This window comes from Diadema antillarum, unplaced genomic scaffold (assembly GCF_040938485.1).
Source record: "Diadema antillarum isolate AM-2024a unplaced genomic scaffold, OU_Dant_1.0 seq00001244_RagTag, whole genome shotgun sequence".
NCBI classification, from domain to species: domain Eukaryota; kingdom Metazoa; phylum Echinodermata; class Echinoidea; order Diadematoida; family Diadematidae; genus Diadema; species Diadema antillarum.
The window spans coordinates 778,428-804,509 of NW_027272031.1; the positions used below are offsets into that span (position 1 = coordinate 778,428).

At 38.5% G+C, this 26,082-nt stretch overlaps 1 protein-coding gene across 1 annotated transcript in view; it reads right to left on the reverse strand.

Annotated features, from left to right (window-relative positions):
- Positions 1-26,082, reverse strand: part of LOC139745246 (mitogen-activated protein kinase kinase kinase 3-like) — a 92,052-nt gene that overhangs the window by 65,166 nt on the left and 804 nt on the right. Inside the window, exon 2 of the mRNA XM_071655650.1 lies at positions 4,727-4,837. The gene's annotated coding sequence lies outside the window, so the exon portion shown is untranslated. The remainder of the gene's footprint in view (positions 1-4,726; positions 4,838-26,082) is intronic.

The window sequence follows — 26,082 nt, forward strand, 5'->3', positions numbered from 1 at the left end:
GTTTCATTTTGCAAGCTTTCATTCTCTCATACAGTGGTATCATGCATGGGTTCAGACTGTTCAACACAGGAGTACACTGATTGTGACATACATTTTGTACTGTCAGTAATAGCCTGTAGATGGCAAAAAACTCAACCATAGATATATGCACATGTAGCTAATATAAACATTTCATCATACTTGATCTTAACATGCAGAAAAATGACAATTTTGTCTGAATGAAGAGTGCATACTTCCTCAGGTACCCATAGATGTGTAGATGTACAGAAGTGTGAAAATACACTAACTTCCAATGTTACACCACTGACCCTGAGTTGGAGTTTACGAATACAAACTGTTGATCCACATAACGCATGCTAGCCTTTGGAAAGAATTTTTGTGCAGCTCTAAATTTTGTGACATGCAGTCAGCAAATCACAAGAGGCTTTTTTTATGATTTGAATTATCATGCTTTGTCACTGAAAACTTAGATCCCTTTTGATTGGAGATAAGGGGCCAAAAAGGATGAACCAGAATACAAACATGACAAAATTTGTGAATCAGGAATAGGGTGTGAATGCCCATCAGCTGTTACATTTTATTCATGTATAGCTTCGTACACAATTACAATACAACCTCAATGTAAGTTTGCATCATATTCTTTAATCTATCACAAACACTTTTTTTTTCTGCTATTTTTCTGCAATAAAGTACTAACAAACATCAGGTTTCTGACAAGTGGAAATGGCAACTGATTAGTGTAAATGTCAATCTCCTACTGCATTAAAAAAAGTCATAGCTCCAAAAGAACTTCAGCCTATGGAGAATGGGACTACATTGGATGCTTGATCAGTCCACAGGTTTCCCACCACACTGACAATAAAATGCATGTACTTCATTTGCATTTTGTGACTTGTCTCACGAACAGAGGTCAGAGACGAAGGTTACAAACTTAGATTATTTGATACATATGAGACCTGGACCACCCTTAATACTGAGAATTTTATATGCAACAGAGCATACAAAATACTTTTTCATACTATTTTGATATCTAGATTTTAAGTTACAATTTTGTAATACCCACCTTTACTATAGAAATTCAAGCTATACATTGCAGTTTTATCGCACCTCTGTGATTTATGACTTTATGGAAATCAAATTGCATCACGCACAGTGTATATTTAGTTTTCTTCCAAACGTGTACACAATCCAAGTTCATCCTTTTTATGGGCAACCATAACAGAACCCGGTAGTTCAGATTGGACTTTGGTTGACTTCAAGCTTCTTCTCTCCCACCCTTGACCACATTTTTCCAGGACACAGTTCCAGCAGAAACCATAAGAGAGGAAAAAACATGTCAGATGCAAGTTTATGGTTGCACAAGACAGATGTAGAATGAAAACCAGTCAGAGGATATATTACCATGACCACACCCCCCCCCCCCCCCTCTTCTACCGGAATGACGCAGGAATAAATAAATTGTATGTTATACCTCAGTAATATTAATTTAGAACAGAGTACTTGTGATTTTACAACAAAGATCATTATGTAATCCTCATTTGTGGTTTACTCGAGTGTTTAATATCTAAATACATGGCGCTTCAATTTTAGACTGCCTATGGGGTCTAGGGCAATTACTCCCTGGCATTTTTAGGTTATATACCTGCGGTGTGAGTTTGGTGGTCATGGCTCATATCTTTGGAAAGTTATAGAGAATACACCAAATTGTTGACGACGACACAAACGCCAACAATGACGACAGAAAAGTGATGTCCATGTCTCAAGACAAAAAAATAGCGACAATAACATGTTCATGCATGTACAGCACCCACAATTATCCAGTCCAACAAGCTGACGGACTGACAAAAGCTAGGGTTCCGTTTGAAGTATGAAGCAATGGCCAGTAAGTGGTGTTCTCCGACGGGTTAAAAAATTGACCAGTGTCATCAAATCAGTCATCTGTGATTACTGAGTTTCAAGGTTTGAAGTCTACATTGACCAGGTGACAAAAAGATTTTGGAAAATTCTGTTGAAACATCACACTTGCAACTGTGTGATCAGATGCCATGAGAAGCATGACGGAGAGTTGATAGGGTGGGACTAATGTAAACATGATGCCCTAATGACCAGAGCCCAGACCAGCATTCCACATACACGAGACGTGTGATATGTAACAGACTTTTGTTGCTATGGGATCAACATATAAGTGCAATTCTGTCAGATGATCGACAGCGAATAACTGTCCCTTGTCCCTGGAGATATTCTCACTATCATCTCAAGTGCAGATGACGTCTTGCTTAAGACATCAAATCTATTTTTGCCCTTATTACAACACTGTTATTAAAATGCTTGTTTACATAACCACACCTCACTTTCTTTGTTTTCTTGCATCAGAGCCTGTCAAGACTTCTGTTTGCCGATGAGATCTGGGGATGATTTACAACAGAGTTTCAAATTACTTACCACAAAGCATGTAACGCTTTCACTTACATGGTCATCAAATTTCCAATGCATATCCTGCACTTCCTATGAATCTGTCTAGATTTCTTGAGGTAATTCAGGCAGTTTCATGCTGCAGTAGGTCTTTACCTTTCTGTGGGCTTGGTCATGATAGACAGGGTGTTCAGATGAAAAAAAAAAAAATGTATACTAAAACGGCATAGCTATACCAAAACAGTATACATATGTAGCTATACGATGAAGTCAAGGTCTGAACGCTGACTAACAAAATGATGTATAGCGAAACGGCGTATAGCGAAACGACGTCTAACAAAATGACAGTCAGAGCATCATTTCGAACTAGAACTCAATAACAAATCAGCATTCCATTACGTCCATATGCGTCTGAACGCATGGGGACCATAGGACGGTATAACTGGGTAAAGCTTAATGTGAGCAAGCATGAAGGGTGACCCTATTCCTCTCATGACTATAACATGATGTGCAGTGGGAAACTGGGCATAGCGTCTGAACGGTCTGTCGGCTATGCGACGATTCTTTATACATCGTTTCTTTATCAACTTTTGGTATAAACTGGCTTGTCATCTGAATATGGGGAGAGTCTACAGGGTACCTGACCTACAGGCATAACTTACGATTACCCCACCCTTCAGTTATCATTACAAGAGTTCTAATACGAGGGATCGTCACTCAGCCTACACAATCTACACACATCCTGGTGTGTCCACAAAAACACAGGCATGTCAAGGAAATGTTGCCTGCCCTTGTATCACTCAGTGCAGTAGAAAAACAAAACTCTCGCTTTCTATCCTACATGAATAGGAAAGCCCTTCACTTCATTACAGTAATTATGTAGCAGTATGAGTAATTTCATGCCTTTGAGTAGAAAGCTTTTTATAGATAGAATATCATATGGGAACAAAGTAAGAATGTTCCAGATTGACAATTTCTCACCATTAACCCACCTACATTGACACACCTACACATAAACAAAATACTTAGCCTATATGATATATCTCCTAATATATAGAAATAAGGCAATATGGGATGGGTCAGCATTATTGCTGGGCTTGTTACATGACCTTAGGAGTCCTGTCCACTTGGTAGAATGGCCAGCAAAATCAGGTTGGGGGGGGGGGAAGACTCAGAGGCTTTTGCAAATTTCTTAAAATTATTTTGCCAAAGGTAGAGGAAGAAGTATTGTTGACATGTTTGCTCAATCTGACAGAGTATCATATCAAGGACTGCAGGAAAAGCAGATTTGGAGTTGGACACGGATAGCACACATATGCATTTATCACAGGTGACTTGCAGCAGTCAAGGAATAGAAAGCTGGTTTAAACCACCTCATGGGTCAGGGGGCATGTACTTTTTCAGGCTGATACAGTTCACTTGGCCCATGGACAGGTAACAAACGATGATTATAATTATCTATAGGATGGATCTCACTCTTGCAAACCTTCCAAATTCAGAATGGTTAGGAGGTCTGCACGTGATGCACACATCAGGGGACTAGCTTGAAGCCTGGTCTGCCTCTACAACACACTTTTTTTGCTCTTTCCAATGGGAGCAGGTTGTACCACCTTCAAAGGAGTGATTGTCCCCCTTTCAGAAAAGTTAAACCTTTACGTGTGCCGTTGAGAACGGGCTGATTTTCCTACAACATGCATTTTCCATAGACACCTGCCCGAGTATACTCAGGACTCGTCCTCAACGGGTTAATGTGTCTCCATATGAGAGTATGTATAATCCGATCATAATACACTCTAAATGGAAAGGGTACCACACACAAGTGGTCTTCCACCTCAAGAATGCACATGTAAGATTCAGCTTGCCCTAGATCTAGGTAGACCTAAACCTTGTGTCACTACTAACAGGCCAATTGGATGATTACCAGAGGGTCACTCTCATTTCAAGAGCTACTGTTACCATGACGAACATGGAGCTACGGTGATATATTACTCTCTAGTTTGCCAATATAGCTATCAAAATACAATCCAATTAATAAGAGTGTTTATGGAATGTGGACTTTAAAAGTTGGAAAAATTACTACAGTGTTTCACGTAGTAAATAACAAAAACTGCCACTGAAAATTATGGTATAAAATCATCAATACAGTAGAATCTCTTCGCATAGATGTCGTATGCATTTGTGATATGGCATCATGATTGGTATCAAACTGGTATTTTGAGGAGTGTCCGAGCCATCAACACACCCAGAGCTAACCGCATTTTAAAACAAACCTGCCATTCTTTACAAATGTTAATTAAAGGGATGCTATACTCACTCTAGATTACAAACGCCAATACCAAAGGTAATATTCAAGGAGTTATTACGAGAGCAGGCTTGCGCAGCTTACACCCTGGAAGGCAACTCAAATCAGTTCCGGCTCCAAGATCTGCAGACAAGGGTAAAAAAAAAAAAAACATTATCATTAGATCAATTACACTTGGATTGGTAAAAGTGGAAAATATATTGTACACTGTAATACCTCAAATGAAATGCATAAGTATAGCAAAGTTACAAAGTGTGTGGTGTCATAATGAGCTACATACAACGCTTGAGGTTACAAATTACAACCACAGAAAATGTCCTCTGATTTCCATTTGTCTGATATCAAATTCATGCTATGATTATTTAGTTTGCTCTGCATCATGAAATCCACTGGCTGACCAGGATTTTAAGCAAACTTATGTCATTTTGATGCCGAAATATGTGAGGTGTGTATGATAGCCTGCATAAATTACATTACTTTCTTTAGTCCCACTAATGCAAAATTGTGTGTGTGTACTCCATTTGTACCCTCCTGGTTGAAGAAGGGTTTAATTTCAGAATTGTATCACATGCATTAATCATTCACTCTCACATCTAAGTGGCAAAGAAATGTATCCATCATCTCACCCATTGAGGACTAGCTGATTTTGCTATAACACACATTCCCCATAGACACCTGCCCGAGTATTCTAAAGGACTAGTCTTCAACGGGTTAAGAACAACTTCCTAATATAACAATACCAACGACATCTCAGTTACAGTTACTGTGAAACTCCTAAGTACACATACAGAATACAGCCCTTCATTCATCTGAAAAGTGTAACACAGATAATCTTCCAATGTTTCAAAGAAACCTGTTAGCATGTGTGCAACACCAAAATCATCCTCTGAAGCTTTTTCCCCCATCATAGATTAGAGACCAAGAACGGACGGCATTGGAAGGACAATACTATTCACTCATCAAGCAAAGCATGTCAGTGTAACACCACATCCTGTCCGTAAGCATACAGGTCATCCATCAGTGCAATTCCACACAAACAAATCAGGTGACATCTCAACAATAATGCACTTTCCACATAGCGTGACAAATTCCAAATAGCAAGGCATGTTGACAATTATAGCTGAAAAATATGTCTTTATCTTACCAGATATTCATTCAGCTGCAAAAAGGTCATCATATACCACAAACGAAAAGAGAAAAAGTCATTCTGCTTACAGCTTGTGAACCACACTGCTGCCCATCAATTATAGCATAATTCATGTCTGTGTATTTCTAGCACATCCCACTACAACAGATAGTCTCTACCAAAGACACTGTCAAAATGCACTAGCTTCACCGAGTAGAAAAAGATAAAATTGTAAATATAGCCATCTCAAAATATACACAAAGGTGCTACAACATGGCTTTGAAGACATACAAGCAGGGTGATATGAGAATGGGCACTTCATTAAAAGCAATCCTTTGTGGGTGTTAATGGCAATGTACACCAAGGACTAAATAGTCAGACTAGCCTGCCACTGGTAGCTGAGAGAAAATGAGGATAGCGAACACAGGAGAGCACCCAGGGAAGAGATTCTTTGGCTATGACTCACCAGGCGTTAGCAGGCTTTACAACACAAAGTCATTACCATTGTTGTTAAATACCCACCGAAGAAACCAAATTAACATAACATACTTGCAGAATAGACAGTTTTTGGAATGAATTAAAATTTATGGGTATTTCTTCTCCTACAGCCTCCTCCAATCAAGTTAAGTTTCTCAGGCAGGAATTCACTTAGCATTCATCAGTGGTTGCTAGATAGGGCATGCCTCTGGCAAGCACTGTCGCTGTTAAGACGATCTTTTGTGGACAAGGCATGCCTAGAATTTTGATACATTTGCTTGTAGCTGCCACCTGTACTTTATAGAACTACGTCTGAAATACGTCTTAGTTCTTTGCATTATCAGGTCGATATCATCCACTTTCTCTTGCTGCAATGCCTGAGCTAGTGTGTATCTATTGTGGTTTCAACTTCAAGCTTATCCATGTTTGTTTGTTTTTCATCTGTACTGGCTAGCAGGTAAAGGGAAAGCAAAGTCCCACAAAGTCCAACCATCACAACTAACTCACATGCTCATAGCCCTTCCATAAAACTGTCACTTTGACTGCTACTTCTAATATTCTAGGTTAGTGGGGTGAAAAATCAATTAGTTTCCACATTGAATGATATCGGAAGATGGAATAGCAGTCACTACAGGTGTCACAATCTTACCACCAAAGCCAACAGCTCTGATACTCACTTGTGGGATCCTTTAAATATTAAACAAGATCATTCCTAGTTCATTATCGAACATGAATATGAGGATAACGGTTGGCCAGGCGGCTTTGTTAGTTCATGGGCGTATCCCATTAGTTATTGTTTGAAAGCTTTGATAATAACCTCCGGGTTTTTATGCTGTTGTTGAGTTGTGTTTTTCTTGTTACCCCCAGGGAGGTATTCACTTGTTTTCTTTGCAACATGAAATCCACATATCTAGCACGTATACCCGGAGACACGGTAAGAGAGATCTCGCCAATGGGATGAGTAGGTGGTTGTACACAATAAAGTACAATGACAATCATTTTGGCTTTCCACACCCTTCAATAACTTGTATGTAGAGGACTCTCCAACTCTATAGACATGGTCTACCTAAACCGTCATTTTTGGAATGAGCTGTCTTAAAATGTTCTCCTTAGTAGTTTTTCAAATCTTTTAAAACAGGATACCTTAAAGGCAAAGTTTGGAATACATGAATGAATAAGTCATCAAAAATAGTCATGTGCATCTAATGATTACATGTTAGTAACGTGATCTTCTCTCATATGGAATGCTCCTCAAATTTGTTATCATGGAGTAACAATATTCCCATAATCTGGCTGAGAATTTTGTAGCACAAGGAAATTCTGTTACACTGAGGCAGAAAAGGTCCACATCATAAAAAGAACTTTAAGTGATATCTACGGTTCTTCTCTGAACAAATTACCACTATTACCCTTCAGGCAACACTGTTCAAAGGCTCTTAAAAGGTGCCAAAAGAACAGATGAACAAATGTATTTCAAACAGTCATATCTTCTGCTTTTCCCACTGAACTCAAATTGTCACTGATCCTACTATTTCAATAATTCTCAAGAGAGAAATACTGTGTTTTTTAGTGAATTCTGCAACTGCCAGGTTATACAGCCTGACAATGCATTAAAGTAACTTCTCAAAACAGTGGGAAGAGAAAGCAAAAAGACCAGGAAAATTGTCATCTCATATTTGAAGGAGGCCCATATAACCATTCTGACAATTTTTCTCCTGCTTGCTCAGGGCAATTAGTCTATGTTTTCAATCAGTAGTTGTACATTTTATGATTCCTGGTAATAAACAGCTGAGATCTCAAATCTCAAAAGGACGAAAATATTCCTATATTACCCTGTGTCACAATCAAAGGTGCTGAATTAAACTGGGTTCTGATCATCTGCTGGAGACAATGAGTATCTTCAAAACACCATTCCATCATGCACATCAGGAGCTGTATGAAATTGGAGATTACACATGAGTCATACTATGTAAAATGAACACTTTGAGGTCTGAGACAGCAGACTAGGTCTACAGTGTCATTGATAGGTGTCAGGAACGTGGTTAGCATGACATTTGAAAGATATCAGGCCTCAAGTGTCGCAGTAGTCTACTGATGCTGTCCCTCCGACTACATCAACATGTTGTTTGGGCATGATTTCCATTCCTGATCCAATACTACAAGGCCTAAATGGAATAATAGACAAAATATCGAGGTGCATGAAAAACACAGCTCAGACTTTTGTCAAGATACACATGAACAGCACTCATTCATACATGTTTGGGATGGTGGGTATCAGAGTACAGCAGTAAAACGACTGGCACTGTGGACTAATCAGCATTTGTACCAGTTCCTCAGTCATGCATGCGTGAGCCTAAAAAACAATAGCGACTGTCTCATTCCTCGGTTTACACTGACTAGGGGGGCAGAGAACAAGTGCACATAAGCGCAACGACGTTACACTAGCAAGAAGCACATACGTGGTTATTACGTGTTGGTAAAGCTGAAAGTGTTGTGGTTGATCTAGAGTTGTAACTGTAAGCATTAACAAATCATAGAAGCTGGGAATTCTGACCATTTGATATGAATCTTGCCACTGAGGAATTGCCGTTCCATCTAATATCGCATTTAACTCTTTCACTCTTCAAAATGATATAAACACAGGCAGAATGTTCTCTGCAAAATCTAAAACACCAAACACTTTATACTCTTCAATTTAACTGAAACAGTTCCTACGCGAATGTACCTTTATGTCAACCTAATAATCTGATAATAGGGTACTACAAAGTAGTCTCTTGTTTATAAGCAGCCATTTCCATATTCAAAATTATGGCAAATACGTTAACAGATATGTTCCAAAGCATTTGAATATCAATCCCTATGTAGGAATATGAATTTGAATTATGAAAGAGTCTACAACGGGAAGTAAAATGCATGTTAAATGTTTTATTTGCCATCATTTCTCTACATGTGCAAGATGGTCATGAGGAAATGACTGAACTATATCAATACATTATTGTGACAAATTAAAGAGCCCTTTAGTCAAATTTCCTCCAAAAAGAAAATGAGATCTGTGTGTGATAAAGGGTAGATACTTTGTGACTGCCTAGATAGGCATATTGTGATACAGCTACTAACAAACTGAATAAACAAAATCACATCCTTAACAAGGATAGTGCTTTACTGTGTGACTTTGGTGAATGAGACAGTTTTAGCTAATTACCAGTAAAGAAGGCCTCCACATCAGGAAATTGATACTCTATACTTGCCACCATCATAGTGCATTGAACTTGCAGTCTAAATAAGTGTACATGTAATAGTAATACTCCTCTGTAAAATTATTGTATGCACATCAAATAAAGTGGGAATAATCCTTAAGCAATAATTCACACAGAACATTATGCATATTTCTCTATTCACAACTATCTCAACATGATTTTAAAACTCCATAACTTCCTATTACAGGGGAAAAAGCTACGTGATTGTATGTACTGGCAGGGACAACAGATGCACATGCAGTGTAGCAATGCAAGCAGGTACATTTCCCTGATCAATGCACACACAACAGTCGATGCTTGAAAGGTACAATGTTGTATATTGAACACCAAAACAGCACTGCAAGTAGACCCATAGGACCTAATACGAGGAAGAGTTCTAACAGATCACAACACCTGCGCCCCTTCTACACAATTAAACAGGGATGGCATGGCAAGTTGACACAGAAGAGCCACTGTCATAGGATATGGACATGCGCCATTTATAAATAGACCTACAATATAGACCGAAGCCTGGTGCAGTGTAGTAAAGCAAGCAATTTGTGACACACAACACGGAGGCATGGTGAACACACAGCGCTACTATTCCTACACAAACATTCATGCTACATCTCCACAGATGATCTAGACATGCTTACTCAAGATTTGGCTCATATGATGAGTACAGTAGGTTGGAAAGCCACAGGAAGGCCCCTCATATCATGTCAAATGAGATATTGCATAATCTTTCCTCAAGTACTTGTACCACTCAAGAAACAGTCTGACACTCGCACTTTACTGCCTACACATTGCACCTGTTTGCTGTCTGCACCGCGGCCTTTAGCCAACATCAGCAGGCAGCATTACATTATTGGTCTATGGCAGTCTTAACGCTTTAAAAAATGGAAGAGTGAATCAAGGGACAGACAGCATGACCACCTAGCAAAGCGTGTACTTTAAAACGAGGGATGTTCGCAGGCATTTTAATTTCACAAATTTCGCGAGTGGCAACATTCACAAAATTAAAATGCATGTGAAAGTTCTTGCCTACACAATATGCACTGGATGCCAGCAGTAAGATGCGAAAATTTCACGCTGCGAGAAAGGCCATCGGCTCCAATTCGCGAAATTTTCATGCCGCGAATATATCCTGTTTTACAGTATATTCTACGCCTTGCTGATACCAGGCATGTACAAATGCTGTACACACAAAGCGGCATTAGGCTGCCGATAACAGTTTAGTCATTTGCAATGAAAGACTTGCATATAGGGAACAAAACATAGAAAACCTGAATAAGCTTACAGTAAAATGTGATAGTGATGATGGCAGAAATTATGTACAATAAAAGTTAGTACATCATCTCCTGTGCTATGTCACAGGGTCACCAAACTAGCAATTTAAGTCACCCGATTTGTTAAGCTCTTGCATAGGTATTCTATAACATATTTGGATTGATGAATCTACAAAAATTTGTTTTGCATGAAATAACAAACATTAATGTTCATAAATCAATGATCCAAACTTTGAGAGCATTGGGAGAATCTGGAAAAACAAGTAGCATCCTAACAGCCCACACAGCATACTGTCGCTTTATGACTAACTTTAATGGTTAATTGCCTGATTTTGCCATTAATGGAGACCTGCTTCTTACACTGAAACTAAAAGAAACCTACACTTCTTCCTTTTTTGACATCATAGATATTCAGACTTGTTATCCTCTACAAGTCCAGAGAATGACTAAGCCTATGTCTGGTGTACAATATTACACCTGTTGAGGTAGATGCTCTTGAGATGAATGTGATGCATTGTAATCTCCACTATGACTTCATATAATGTAAAGAAAGAATCAATCACCAGTCTGCACTAACACCTGTTGAATAGTGTGTTATAAGCCTATGGCACTTCCTTTACTGAATGACACTGGTTTGCATACAGTGGCAAGCAATGGTCAAATTATTGCCACTATCTACCACACTAATACACAGATATTCTGAATAAAGGAACACGAACATAATCAGAATATACATTAGAGTGACTGTAATACTAAAGCATGGCACTTAAAACACTATTGAAAAGTCAGCTTTATGGCCAAGGACCGTACATGTTTATTCTGTCTTTTTTTTTTCTGCCTTATTTTAAACAATATGGCTAGAATGTTTTTGGATATCTCTACAATTGTATATTTTCCATACATATTCTGAGCATGCACAAAAATGTGCGTCAAGTCAATCTATTTATAGCTTGCGTAGTCTGAGTTTTCACTTCGCGTTCTAGGCTATTTTTACATCCGCTCAATTCACGACATAAAGAGCTTTTCATGCACCTATCATACGGGGGCGCCATTTTATTTTTTACAGGTTGCGTCCTAGCGTTATCTAAAGAGACTTTTCAGCACGACGCAAGGGGAGAGGAGAACGTTCACCGCAATCGTCGTCTCAAACGTCCGCGCCGCAAATCTAAAGCTCCCTAATAAGCTTGTGATGAACAAAGCATGCCCTTCATGTGTGTGCTAAAGTATAAACGCATATTTCTGTCAATGTGTATTTATTGTACATATTACATTATAACCATGTACAGTATACATTTGTATGGATATGAAAGACACAATGATCATGTGTTCTACTTCTGTGAAAATGATTCTACAGCATACACATTCACATGAACACAGACATACAAAAGAAATGCAGAACTTGGCATGAAATCAATATGTTGTTACAGCATACATGTACATGAAATCAAACTGGACTCTACGTTTGTTGGGAATGCAGTGTAAATGAACTCACTTCAGTCCCACATCATACAATTTGTAGCTACTGAAGTGATTAACATGTGGTTCAATGATATCAAATTGGCTTTATTAGACTCATATTTTGTGTGACCTTACATAGTTCATAATATTATAATGGAAACTGAAAACTGCATTATTCAATATGAGCACTCTACAAATTAATTCCACAATTCATCAAATTTTGACTCACTCAGACTTGATTCATTATTATTATTATTTTTTTTTTTTTTTTTGGGGGGGGGGGGGGGGGGGGGAGAGAAGGACGAACTGTAATGACGCAAGAAGTGAAGGTTTCCATGGCAAACAGATTCCAGCCATACACACTTTCAGAATTATCCCTTCCAGACAAGATCTAGTAGTCACCAATACACAGACTCACTTCTTGTACTTTACTCCTACATTGTACAAATCACCTCTTGAATGGTACAAAAGCATTATTATAATGATGAAGGGCAATCTCAAAAACTTAAAACAAAACTAGTAAAAGCTGGACTGCCTACATACACCCATCAACAATAGGGAGATTCCACAGAGCAATCAATAGCTGCGGTCAACACTGGTAAAAGATCACAAAGTTTCAGATCGCGAAGTCTTCGCCATCTTTGGTCATCCAACCAAACTGGGAGTCAAACTACTTTAATTTTAAGTTCTCATAGTTTGGGCCACTGGTGTGCAAGCCCAAGAAAGAACAAAAAGAGTACGGCGTCCGACAACTAGTGATTGTGACGTATTCAATGCACACCTGTACATCACAATGACTGAGCGCTTCAGAGGCACTGCCTGCAAACAGATGGTGGACTGGTCACATGACAAAGTTCGCAAATCTCTTAAAACATAGCTCAGAGTGTCGTTCCTGGAGTCCTGAAGGGATCATTATTGTCTTTTTTCCTGCCTCTTCCCTTTTATTATTATTATTGTTTTTTATGTCTTTGTTTTTGTGATTCTGCAGGGTTCGAAATTGGCGATGGTCCGCTGGCCATTGGCCACCCAAAATCATGTCGGACTAGCTAAAAATCATAAAATTCTGAAGTAACTAGTCCGTCTGGCTAGCCAAAATATTGCTTCAGTGTCAAAATTGATTCTAAGTAGTCCGCCTGGCTAGTTTGTTGAGTGTGACCCCTGTTCTGTATCTCAATTGTGCTCTAATTATTTGTATATATTGTGATTGTCCACTACTATTTCTCAATAAAAACAAAATTATAAAAAAAGTTTCAGTTGCTAGCATTCACACTGCCCAAAGATCGCGAAGACTGGTGGAGGTCCAGGAAACATCCCTAGCTGAAGTGGGAAGTTTTGCCGTAAGTTTCGTGAGAAGTTTCAAAAGAATTTTGCAATCGCAATCTCAAAACTTTGAGATCTTTAAGATTGCGATCTTAAACTTTGTAATCTTTTACCAACTGGTGTGAACACAGCTACAGAGATATTTGTGTGTTTGTTTGCATCTCAGAGGGCAAAATATTAAAGTCCCAGTTCAAGGAGATTTCTACTTTCTCTTATCCTGACATGAAGATAATCTAAGTTTTTAGGAAACCTCTTGCAGAGTCAGGAAAACTTGTCCGCTCTGCTTTCGCGTTATTAGACAGATGAGATATAAGATGAATAAATCCGGATAAATACTGTTCTTTTTTTCTTTCTATATGTTTTTAAATGTACAACCAATGAGAAACCAGCTCTCTGATACAATAAGTACAGTAGTATGCTTTTTAAGTAATTTGAAAGACACGAAAATTCCTCTATTTGTTGATAAAGCAAGGATACACTACAGCTTACCTACTTACCTGTTAAGGACACATTTAGCTCTTTGAGAAGCATAACAGCTTTAACTCTACAGACTTTGCATGAAGTTATGGCTTTCTGTCTCTCAACTGACATGGACATTCTACAGCCCTTACAATCAGAGCTTGAAAACCCTAGAACAATCACACCACTAGGATTGAAAGAGCAAGTTTTACTCAACAGTCTGTGTGAGTGACAATCAAAGAAGCTCTTTCATTTTCATCTCTATACAAGATTGCATCTGCTGCCAAAAATACACACAAAATAACGAGAGAGGACTGGTGCCCACGGGGAGTTTGGTTTCATGAACCTTCATAGATGGGACTGGTAAGTTCTGTCAGATTACAGCTCACCTTCCCATTTCAGCTTTCACTTCCACTTCCATCAGACCAATCTGCAGCGTAGAAAAGTCTAGTAGTTCCATCATTGGGTTCTAGTTCCCTTTTACCATGGGCAACTCTCACCAGAACTTCACACAATAAAACTGAGACTCTCTTCCCCGCTTTCAAAGGCAAGTACAAAATGTACGTAAATAAAAGCATTTAAAGATCTTTTGAAATAACATTCTTACCAACAATGGCTAAGGGGAAGGTACAGTATAATACTCTCATGACACTAGAAAGGTGGGATAGCATCATGAATAAGAGTACACAGTATATCAAGTGCACAGTGGTATATTCAAGCCTACAATGTACAAAAGCCTTTAATTGCAGCTTAACACTGCATTCAAGACTAGTGAGATGCCTTCTGTCACTATAATGTATATAACATGGTGCAAGACAAACGATGCAGCAGCTCTTCATACTGTATGCGCCATACATTTCGCGAGTCTAAATTTTCACGAATCGGGAATTCCCGATGATTTCGCGAGTGGTTAAATTCGCGATCGTGGAGTCCTGTACTGAACGGAGAAATGTACATGCGTACATAATATTCACATCGGGATCAGAGTCAATATTTTCGCGTGTCTTTAATTTTGCAAATAGCACCCGACTCGCAAAATTCGCAAAAATAAAAACCTCGCGAAATATTCAGCGTATACAGTATTGTATACTGTTATTGCCTTTATAAACACAGGGGGCTGATAGGCTAATAGCAAAGTCTAGTGAAAGGTAATTTTCACAAATTCTTGAAGTCAACAGGCTCACAAACTATGAAAAAGCGTGATACCAATCATGATTCATATCACACTTTGTTTGTGCTCTTGTTCACACATAAACAGGCAAAGAAAAATGATAATAATCATATTCCAAATTGCTATGGTTCATGTGAAGAAATATTGGGACCTAAATGGTACTAGTTCAAGTGAGGGCCGAACTGCACATGCTGGAATCTCTGAGTTTGACCTGACTTTGACCCGACTGTCCCAAAGTATCCAAACCCAAACCTTGCATTTAAGATACAAGAAACCAGTATGGTTTCACACACTTTCACACCTCAAATAATTGACTTTTCTGAAAAATCACAACTATTCCCAAATGTCGCTATGTTAAGTGATGTATGGATCACGATTTGAATCACACTAATAGTTATAATCATCATGTCTACATACTTACAAAAGAAGTTAATTATTGAACATCAAATTGCGACACAAATACCAAGGTAATCACGACTATTGCTGGCCACATTGTATGTGAATAGGCCAATCATGGCATCCATACATGCTGCTAATGAGCCTCACATCTATCCAGTACACATGATGCCTCCAAAGAAATTACTGCTGCGTATTAATCTGCAGGGAAACCATCAAGAGAGAAATAGAGCACTAATTAGATACTGGGTACTTGTACAAGAATGTACACTGTAGGACAAAGTACAGGCACTGCTAGCATGCATGTACCTGGAGTAGAAAGTGTTCACACGTTCCGATGTTCATAGTCAGCTATACAATTGTCAAGTCAGACGCTAAGGATACAGAGAGATCCAACCACCACTCCGATATCAGAAAGCATCCTACAAAAATCGTTGCTGAAGAAATCAATCAAACATATATCATTTTTACGTCGAACAGTGATAGTTTATCTTATCCATTCCATGCCTCAATGAATATCCTTAGAGCAAAACAAGATTCAGCACCTGGGCTGCAGATGTAGCTAACTCCATGAATTTTACAGTCTAAAGAAGACGCATTTCCAACACAACCATACATAAGAAAATTAATGTAACAAAAACATAAACAACAGACAAAAAGCAGGCTTGTTCATCATACAACTTGTATGATATAAATCCATTAATGATAAGTGCACACACAGCTAGTGTATTGACAAAGGAGCTTTGTCTATCATTAACCTGTCTTCAATCATTCACAGCATTAATCAACACGGCGTGACTCTGGTGTGCCGTACGGAACGTTTCATCGCAGAGTTATACAGGAACATTCATGTTACCACCGTAGAGCAATCTATCAAACACCACACATTTCACCAGTCTTGATGGCAACATGTGAGAAATACGGAAGTCTTCTCATCACATTGGGAGGGTGGGTTTTATATCCCTTCCTCAGTCGGTAGCAAATCACGTCGAAAAGAAAAAAAAATTGTATTTGCACTTCCTTTACGGAGGGTCTCACATTAATTTTTCTGCCGCCTGCATATCGCATGATCAATCGCCAAATTGGCACCACGGTACGCCGCAGGATTTCTCCGCTATGACACACGGCCCTAATTTTGGCTTGCGCACTGAATTTTTGGCCGCTTCTTGGTCCTATAATATTCATATCCACTTTGCGATGACTGACTTGTCAAAATGGAGGAAATTGGTGTAATTGGGCACGGCAACAAGAAGGACCAGACAAGGCCTAAGTCAGAATATCGTTTTTGGATTCATTACGCTCAAAGTTTGTGGACACAGTTGGCAGGCAAGGTGTTGTGGTGCACCAACAAAGAGCACATGTCATTGCCACCATAAACCAATTAGAATCCTGACCTTGCAGCGAAATCTACAGGAGTGGGATCCGATTTCACTACGTACGGGCCTATATACTTGTACAAGTAGACCTAAAGGCAGAGCCAAGAGTCAAACCTGCCCTCTTCTCTACTACTTTGTTTATTTGAATATCTGTGACTGTGTACAGTGACAAGGTTTCTTCACAGCACTCATATCATATTCCGCATTACGGTGTGTTCAGTGTTCTACTAGCTTTCCCCGACTTCTAATCCTTGTCTAATCTAATCTAATCTAATAATAATAATAATAACAACAACAACAATAATGGCAATTAAAGAACAGCAATAACAACTAAAACACTGATTGAGCAGAATTTTCAGTCTCCAAGACTAACGCTTCACCAGAATATCTGCTGTTTTGGAAATAACAATTCACCAGAACTCAATTCAGCAACAGTTTATTTCTGGCAATATTTAGCAGCCAGTTTCATGTCATTTGTCCTATCACAGCTCTATTGGTGGTTATCGAACTACAGAGCCATCAAGGTGCCTGCTTGCATGGCTTTAAAAACACACACACACACACACACACACACACACACACACACAAAGGTAAGGTCATTGTTTTATCAGCATCTCCAATACCCTTCTCTATTCCAATTAGACTACCACAATGGCATTGTCACCTTCTTTATATGATGCCTGCATGACAGATTATATTCCCTGTTCATGTTTTCCTATCAATCAACTGCTCTTTGCAGAAAAATCAAATGAACTGCAATTGAACAATCAATAAAGCATTTTCCCATCCATTGTCTGCTGAATGCTACAAATATCAGAATGATACTCAATACAATGGTCAGTTTGTACATGTACTCAAGAGCATCAAAACCAAGTCAATGAACAACAGGCTACATGCACCAGTAACTTCTTTATCCCGACAGACCAAACAGGGTAAGCTTTCCCAGGATATGTGATTTGTGCCCCGTTCTTGCCATGACGGTTCATTAGTAGCGCACAAATGCTGTACAGTGTCTAGCCTAGATTCCAAGGGCATTTGATCTAATTTTGATTTCTCTTCCTTTAATTCATCCTTCACATCACAGTCCAGGCTGAACAATAGTCAAAATGATTACCATCAATACGTCACAATATTTTCATTGTGCCCCGATCTGCTGGTCTCCCAATGGCATGTATCAGTCATGTATGAAATCACCGGAATTCACATGACACAATGATTGGTGCATGTTGCCTGATTCTTGAAAGAAGAGCCAAGTTCTTGTTATTTGAATTCCACATAAAACCAAATAAAGCGTGCAGAGCATGAGGAATTGGAGTTGCTCCAAAATTGGACAGCAATGGCTACAATTACCAGCATCACATGAAGAATGGAAGAGGTCAAATGAAAAAAAAACAAAAAACTAATTTTCACCTTCATCCTGGTGTTAAATAAATGATGTTGTACAAAACATGTAGACACTAACTAGCAGAGCCTAATACCAATTTTCCTCTTGAAAGAAAAAAAAATCGCTAGGACACCTAAAGGGAATTTCAAATATTTAGATTTAAAGTTATAGATGACAAAATGGATTTTCAAAAAAAAAATCATATTTTCAGTAATGCCTTTATCAATTTGGAATGATTAACACAGAAAAGTGAGTGGTTCATAAACTAGCAAACAGGGATAAAGTAAGGTATGATTACAATAGTGCATTGATAAAAAGCATGACTTTCAACAATATAATCAATAGCTATTTAACATTATACAACACTGAAGATGACCATTTGTTTTCCTCTAGATATTGATATCTTTTATGGCTAGACACGACATGCGCATCACAACATTAGGTTCTATCACTGCCAACATGTATTTACAGCTTTTGCTTAGTTAGAGCATTGTTTTTTAAGTCTTTCAGATAGATAACCTCCACATACTGTAGATATTATTGCACAAGGTTTCACTATTATATTACACAATCAAAAAATTTTTTTTTTCTGGGTTTTTTTTTCTGCACAAATATTCTGTATTTCTAAAACATAATTTTCTGCCATATTCATGAAAACGGTGGAGCGGGAGCCATGGATGAGTGATGTCCTTTGTCGAAGAATCTCCTATCAGTGCATTGCACTATCCCACACAAGACTACATTGTATCAAGTACCGGTTCACATTCCTATGCCGCCTCTTCTTTCACAGCTCAATAAACAACTATTCTCTCAACCAATCACTCTAGTGGGCTAGGCATGATGTTGCACATTTCTGTATCTTCCCCTGCAGTACATGTCACAACAATTTGCTTACTTCACACCTCTTGACACAATGTAAAAATACTCCTGCACACCATTTGATGTGTGTGATGGTCGTCCAGTAGACAGTGTGTAATGTAAAACCTGACATTTCTGCATGCGTGCAACTTTCGCTAATTTCGCAAGGAGCAAAGATTTGTGAAAGCAAAATGCTCACAAAAGAGACTATCTACACAATGTACACAATCTACACACACTGAATGCTAGGGCCAATTCGTGAAAGTTTCACACGGCAAATGTTTCTGGTTTTAACACCATCATGTCAAGTTATTTTCATGTTAAAATAAAAAAAAAAAAAAAAAAAAAAAAATCATTAATTCAATGAGTAAAATACATCCCAATATGTGGGTAAACATAATCCATTCCTATCACTTCCTGCATTTCAATACATGACAAGTTATTAAAGTAAACAATATGACAAGCTATTCAACTAAACAGAACATTAAACACTAAACTCTATCGTTTCGACTACCTGTAATCACCTCACAACTACCGTTTCATGCACTGTAACCTGTTGAGCAAGGTAAAATTTTATCTTCCTGCTGTGCCCTAGTCCCTGTCTTTACACCGAGGGGCAAATGTTAGACATGAACTGTACAGTAGCACATGATATTGCATACTCAGTACAGTACATTCCCATGGTAAAGACTTAGCTTTCACAATTCAGCTTGCATTTCAGTTCATGGTATGCATCCCTTGCCAAGGTACAATGTCCAACATTCCCAATCCATGTTTGTGCACGATGCATGCAGATTACGTCTGGTGCATTATACCAACTGCCTGTACACAGTGCAGTTTGTAACACGTACAGTACAAGAAGCACTGTGGCTGCATGCAAGATACACAAGTACATGCATGGACAGGCCGGAAGCCAATTGCAACATGTTATGTATGATTATGTACAGATGCTTTGTACACATTTATCATCCCCATATTCCTACAGTATTTATCAGGCGTACACTGCATGCATTGGGTAGATTGCATTATTTTTAAAACACACCATGATAGATAAAAGGATATCCTTTATGAATGCACTCATATCATCACATCAATCATGTATAGACCTGCACGCTAGTGCTGCACAATATGCACTATGCATTGTATTCCAGCATTCTGATCAGTACTCAGTGTACTACAGATCTAGCTGAACAAACATGTCTACACGTAATCCAACACTTACTAATGGTGTATAAGAGTGGTTGCCACATGAGACAAATTTAAGCATTTCAACAATCCATCAATCACAAGTATATTCTTCTTAGCCACTGGTTAGAGTTCTCAGGAAAGTTTAAAACATGTGTTTTCATGTGCACATGCTGATATTTTCAATAACTCATCATTGGCGGCATTGTGTGCCAAAACAGGAAATGCATCATGCACCATAAATAATATCGAACTCTTTATGTTTTCAAAGTACTTGGACAATTTCAGAGAATTTGAAGTTCATGTTTGGACATTCTGATAGATTTATAAATACCTGCAGTGTGTTTGCTCTGCACATGAAAAACAATTCTTTTCTTTATTGTGCATGCTCTTTTGATACATCTTACAGGGTACAATGTAGATGGCTTTTGATGACGTAATATTGTCATTTCAAACTAAAAATGAAATTGTTATCTAAAATTGTGGTAGGCCTATAAAAAGAATATCAAACTTTGAATTAGCACTGCTTCCCGTCAGAATATAAATACAGTTTGTATATACTGTGTTATTACAGAATCTGATGGATTTTAAGAAAAATCCATGATAAACAGTGCGACACATTCACTCTTTTAATTTGTGTTTTATATTTGTGAAATAAGGAGATTTTACTGAGTGACAGACGATGTTACTTACAAACTTCTTAGCTATTTTTTTTATTTTCGTTTTAAGCATAAACTTCAAAACACATTACATCTCTTGATAGACATTTTTTCACTGGAAGGAGATCCACCCACTTGAAATATAAAAGAAGAAAATAATACACAATGCCTATATCTTTATACATGAATTTGATCATCAGTCATCTGGTAAGTCAAGTGATCATGAAATTTCCTGTACATTCCAAGAATAGGGTATACTCCCTATATATTTCAGGAATTGGGACTTGTAAGACAATCTCGGCAGTATTCAAATTCAGGATCCAGAACTAAAGTGACATATGAAAAAGAAGTACTATTTTTCTTTAAAGACAAAGTTAATGATCCTCCACATTCGAGATGGTATAATATTTGTGTCAGGGAGGCAGTATTTTCATGAGTTGTGAAGCTCAAGCAAAAAGTTATGGTCAAACAAAGAATGCATCCTACAGAGGAAGTTGTTGCATCAGTAAGTTAAAGTACCTAAGGATTGGCTCTATGAAAAATCTATAGATGTAAAATTGGACGAGCTCTTCAAAAGTTGAGACTGTACATTAGTCCTAAATGATGCAACACAACAACCTTACCATTTATGATTATCAAGTCACAATCTACAAGCAAAGGGTCAGCACTTTTCTGTTAGCATCATGTGTAAAAACATGTCTGATATCACATTTGAGAAGAAACACAGTGACACAGTTTCCTTTCGGAGAATTGTGGAATCAGTGATACTATTGGGGGTAACTTTGACATTACTTGAGGCTACATGTATGTCTCAAAGTATTGAACATTATAAAACTTACAAATGTCCTAGTACTTCATGTTATTATCATTAACTTGAATTTTCAGAACCAGAGCCTTAGTTGTTTTACTGCCTTTTATATGAGTGTTGCTCGTAAAAAAATGTACAGGGGACGGAAAAAACATACACCTTCATCATCACAGGGAGATGGATTACCCCTCATCACACAGGTGTGAAGTGCAAAGATGGCTGGTCTAGAAGCCATGCAGTTCACTGACAACAGAGGAGCAAGGGGTCATTGTTCTCCCTTGTATTCTTCTTCAGTCCCTTGACAGGGGTAGGTGTTACATAACACTGTCAAGTCTATCCCATCCCTCCCCCCCCCCCTCAATCCCAACCAATAGAGGAAGTTGAATGAAGCCCTTTTGTCCCTTCTTCAAACAATGCCATCATGTCATTAGCACTTAGCACAGTTATATACAGAGAAGGACCTCCTGTCTCAAACAGGTTTATAAATGTAAGGTGTTGCCAGTGTGACAGCTAAAATGCACAGTGGGTTTCAACTGTACAAACTGAATTAATTAATTCACCAGATGTGTCTAAAAGCCATCATGTAGGAAGATCATATGGCCAAACTTTAATACTCAACTCACTGAAGGGTCAAACATAGTGCATTGCTCATGGGTACCATAAGTACAATGGTACCACATTTAGTCCTGGCTATGCTCAGCAGCAACATTTAACTCAGGCTTCATACAGGCCAGTCAAGCCTTCTCTTCTGTTCAGATACTCTTACAAACACAATGATCTTCTTTCAAGCAAAAAGTGCTCAAAACATTTTATTCATAATTTAAGGGTCTGTGGAGAGACTTCTGTGGAGGAAGTATACAACTGAGAGGGAAATATATGCATGTAGGTTGTTAAAATTATATTTCTATTCTATTGCTTGAGTTGTACCTACAAGTGTACAGCTGTATCATAGGCTACAACAACAGGAAATCAAACTCTAACAAAAATACACAGACAAAGATTGATGTTCCAATGTATGGCACTGGCAAGCCTCGCAAGGCTGTGGCAAAATGGCGCTACCGTAACGAAAAAGGCTAGAAGAAAAACAGTTCAGGTTTGTTTACAATAGCTCATCTGAGAGGAGCAGTACATTAAATCATTATCAGTGAAATGATGGTAACAGACCAGTGTTAGCTGGAGCATATTTTATTAGGATCAAGTAATCAATGAAAGATGAGACAGTGGGAAAGTAAATCATCTACAACTGTACATCTTATGGGATTCTTGAATGGAAGGCCATGTTGATAATTTCCACTTCATCAATTTCATAAAAACCCTGAATCTCTTATGTACAAAGACCAATATTCAAAATGTTTTCCTTAATAAATATGCAGGGATTCAAACTAGGGTACCAATGTCTAACATTTCCAGCCAATCCTACAGCCACTGGTGGCGCTATTAGTACACAATGCCCAAACTTCAATGCACGTACAGCAGCCAAGATTAGGATTGAATCCTAAGATTATGATTAGGGTTTAAGGGCGGATTTACAATTAGCTACATAATCAGCACTTGAGACTTCCAGAGGGCATGACTGGAAAGCTATTGCCACACATGTAATACAAAGCACAGCCGGTCAAATGGACTCACAGTAAAAGGAGAATGTCGATGGCAACCATTCTAGGTGCTCTTTAACCTGTTGAAGACTAGTCACAAGTATTTTTGGGCTGGGGTAAATGGAAAATGCATGTTACAGGAAAATCAGTCCATCTTCAATGGGTTAAGAAAACATTGTTGCAATTATTTCCATTGGGAAGCAGCCCACAGTCACAAATGTCAGGATACAGTAAGAAATGTATACATGTGCACAAAAATCCAAACAATGCAAAGCAAAAGTCTATTTTCTCTCTCTTCTGCATGTACACATATAAGACATGCACAGAAATCAATGTGTGGGTGGTATTTGTGGGTCTGTTTATTTATTTTTTTTTTTTGGAGGGGGGGGATGGGGGTAAAAGCAAGTTTTGAAATGGCTGAAAAAGGTGTTAAACTAAAATTTGACATCCAGTAAAAATCGATCTCACTGAAATTCATCAGTCCTACATGAAACTAATAAAACGTGTGTGATGAATCATTTGGGATTGTGAATGAAAGATCATTTCATATTCAGATATCAATGTTGACGGCCAAATTTAGACTTGCTAAACAACAGCTTATCAGCAATATAAGGAATACAGGCCATGTCAAGATTTTGATAGTACTGTAAATTTTCATGCGACTAATTTTTCACACTCATGTTTTTAATTCAGTGGAAACATGACCTCAACTACTAGAAAATATGGCAAGATAAAATATTCTTGTGCCTTTACTTAATATAATATGCAAAATATACGAAAATCTTAATATCACAAAATTTTCCACTTTTACAGTATATGGGGAGAGGGGTGCAGTGTAAACCAATTATAGGCAATAACACAATCCCATAATTATGATCAAGTCACTGCAAGGGCAGAAGAACGAAAAACAAAATGAACAAAATGAATATCAAGAAAACATGAACATCTGCCACTAAAACAAATAAACGGATTATACAAACCTTTTGACAGACAAGGGTTATTACCTAGATGCTACATACATGTAGATTCTGCATAGCTTTAAAATGGTCATTGAGCACTTTCCACTTGATAGCCCGACCAGACGCTGTTAGTACGCTATGCGAATACAGCGTCTGACAGTCGAGGCATACACCTTCAAAGTGGGGAACCACAACACAAGTGTCACAACTACAAAAATTATGAAAACTTATACGTTTCATATAAAAAATATATACGTTACTCACGTTAAGTACATGCTTGTATTATAGAAGGTTCATAAGTCCATCACAGAGAGCCCTCACGATAAGTCCATTGAACAAAAAATGACACAGCTGTCCCCGACCGTCGGGGTTCATCGTTGCAGATTTCAAAATTGCGAATTGACTACTCAGCAAATTATGCATGCGGGTGCGTGGCTGGAAGCGCAGCGATCTATTGCGTGCGTGCGCTCTTTGGTAGCAGCACGCACGGTCGACCGAGAGATGGAGGGAGTGAACTGCCGATTACTAGTATCAGATGTACCGTTCGCACATGCTGCATATAATCATAATTTTCGGTAAGTTATAAAATGTGCATTTCAATATTGATAGCATAGATATGAAGTCTCATTAATGAAGATTTCCATGAGATGAGTTTGAGGTGACAAAAAATAATCTAAAGTATCAAAATTCAAAGCGATCGGCAATGCGATCGCTGAACTCTCTTTCGTGTTGTGGGTCCCCCACGGTACAGCCCTGTCGCTACTTTACAGCGACTGGGCTGTGTATAGTTATCCACTTGATAGCTTTCCCACATTCCGATGGTAAATGCATCTATAGGAATAGCATACAGTCAATTCATAGTCTAACCTAAATCATTTCCAATGTGACAGACATGATTCATGAACTCCAATGGCACTCCTTGCAGCAAGTGAGAGAAGCTCTGCCCTGCATCTTGTCCTCTTCATCAAAATGCACCAGTTGAATTCAGCACTGCACCCTACATCATACCAGCAGTCCACAAAGCAACCAGACATGTTCATGATCATGGTCAAGGCTATCATCTTCCAATCTCAAGAAACGAACATCATAAGCAGTCCTTCTTCCCACGCACTGTGCGGACTTGGAACTCACTGCCATGCCCCCTGCCCTGACATCATATCAGCCCCATCATCATCAGTGCAGTGGAAGCCTTCAGGCTTTAGCTGATAGCATGGCAAGCTATGCAGACCGCTGATGGACTTTTACTCGCACCCTTAGATACTTTATACATCTGCACATTCACACAAGCACAGCACACACAGCATGAATCACACCTGTAGCTGTATCACTGTAAATAATCTTCACGTCTGAAAGATGCACGACCACCACTCACCAGGAGAAGAAGGCGGTTTGAAGGGTATGAAAACTGTAACGCAATTCCTTCGACGCTGCCAATAAGAAGTCGTTTGTCGTTTGTCGTTAGACCTACATTCCTGAAGTTGGAGTGACAGTATTAAGTATAGCTTACTACTGGCTAAAAAAGCTAAACAACTTGTTAGATCCCTTTGCATTGTTTTCCCCAATGACCAATCAACATCATCTATTCTTAATCTTAGATTAGCATACAACAGGC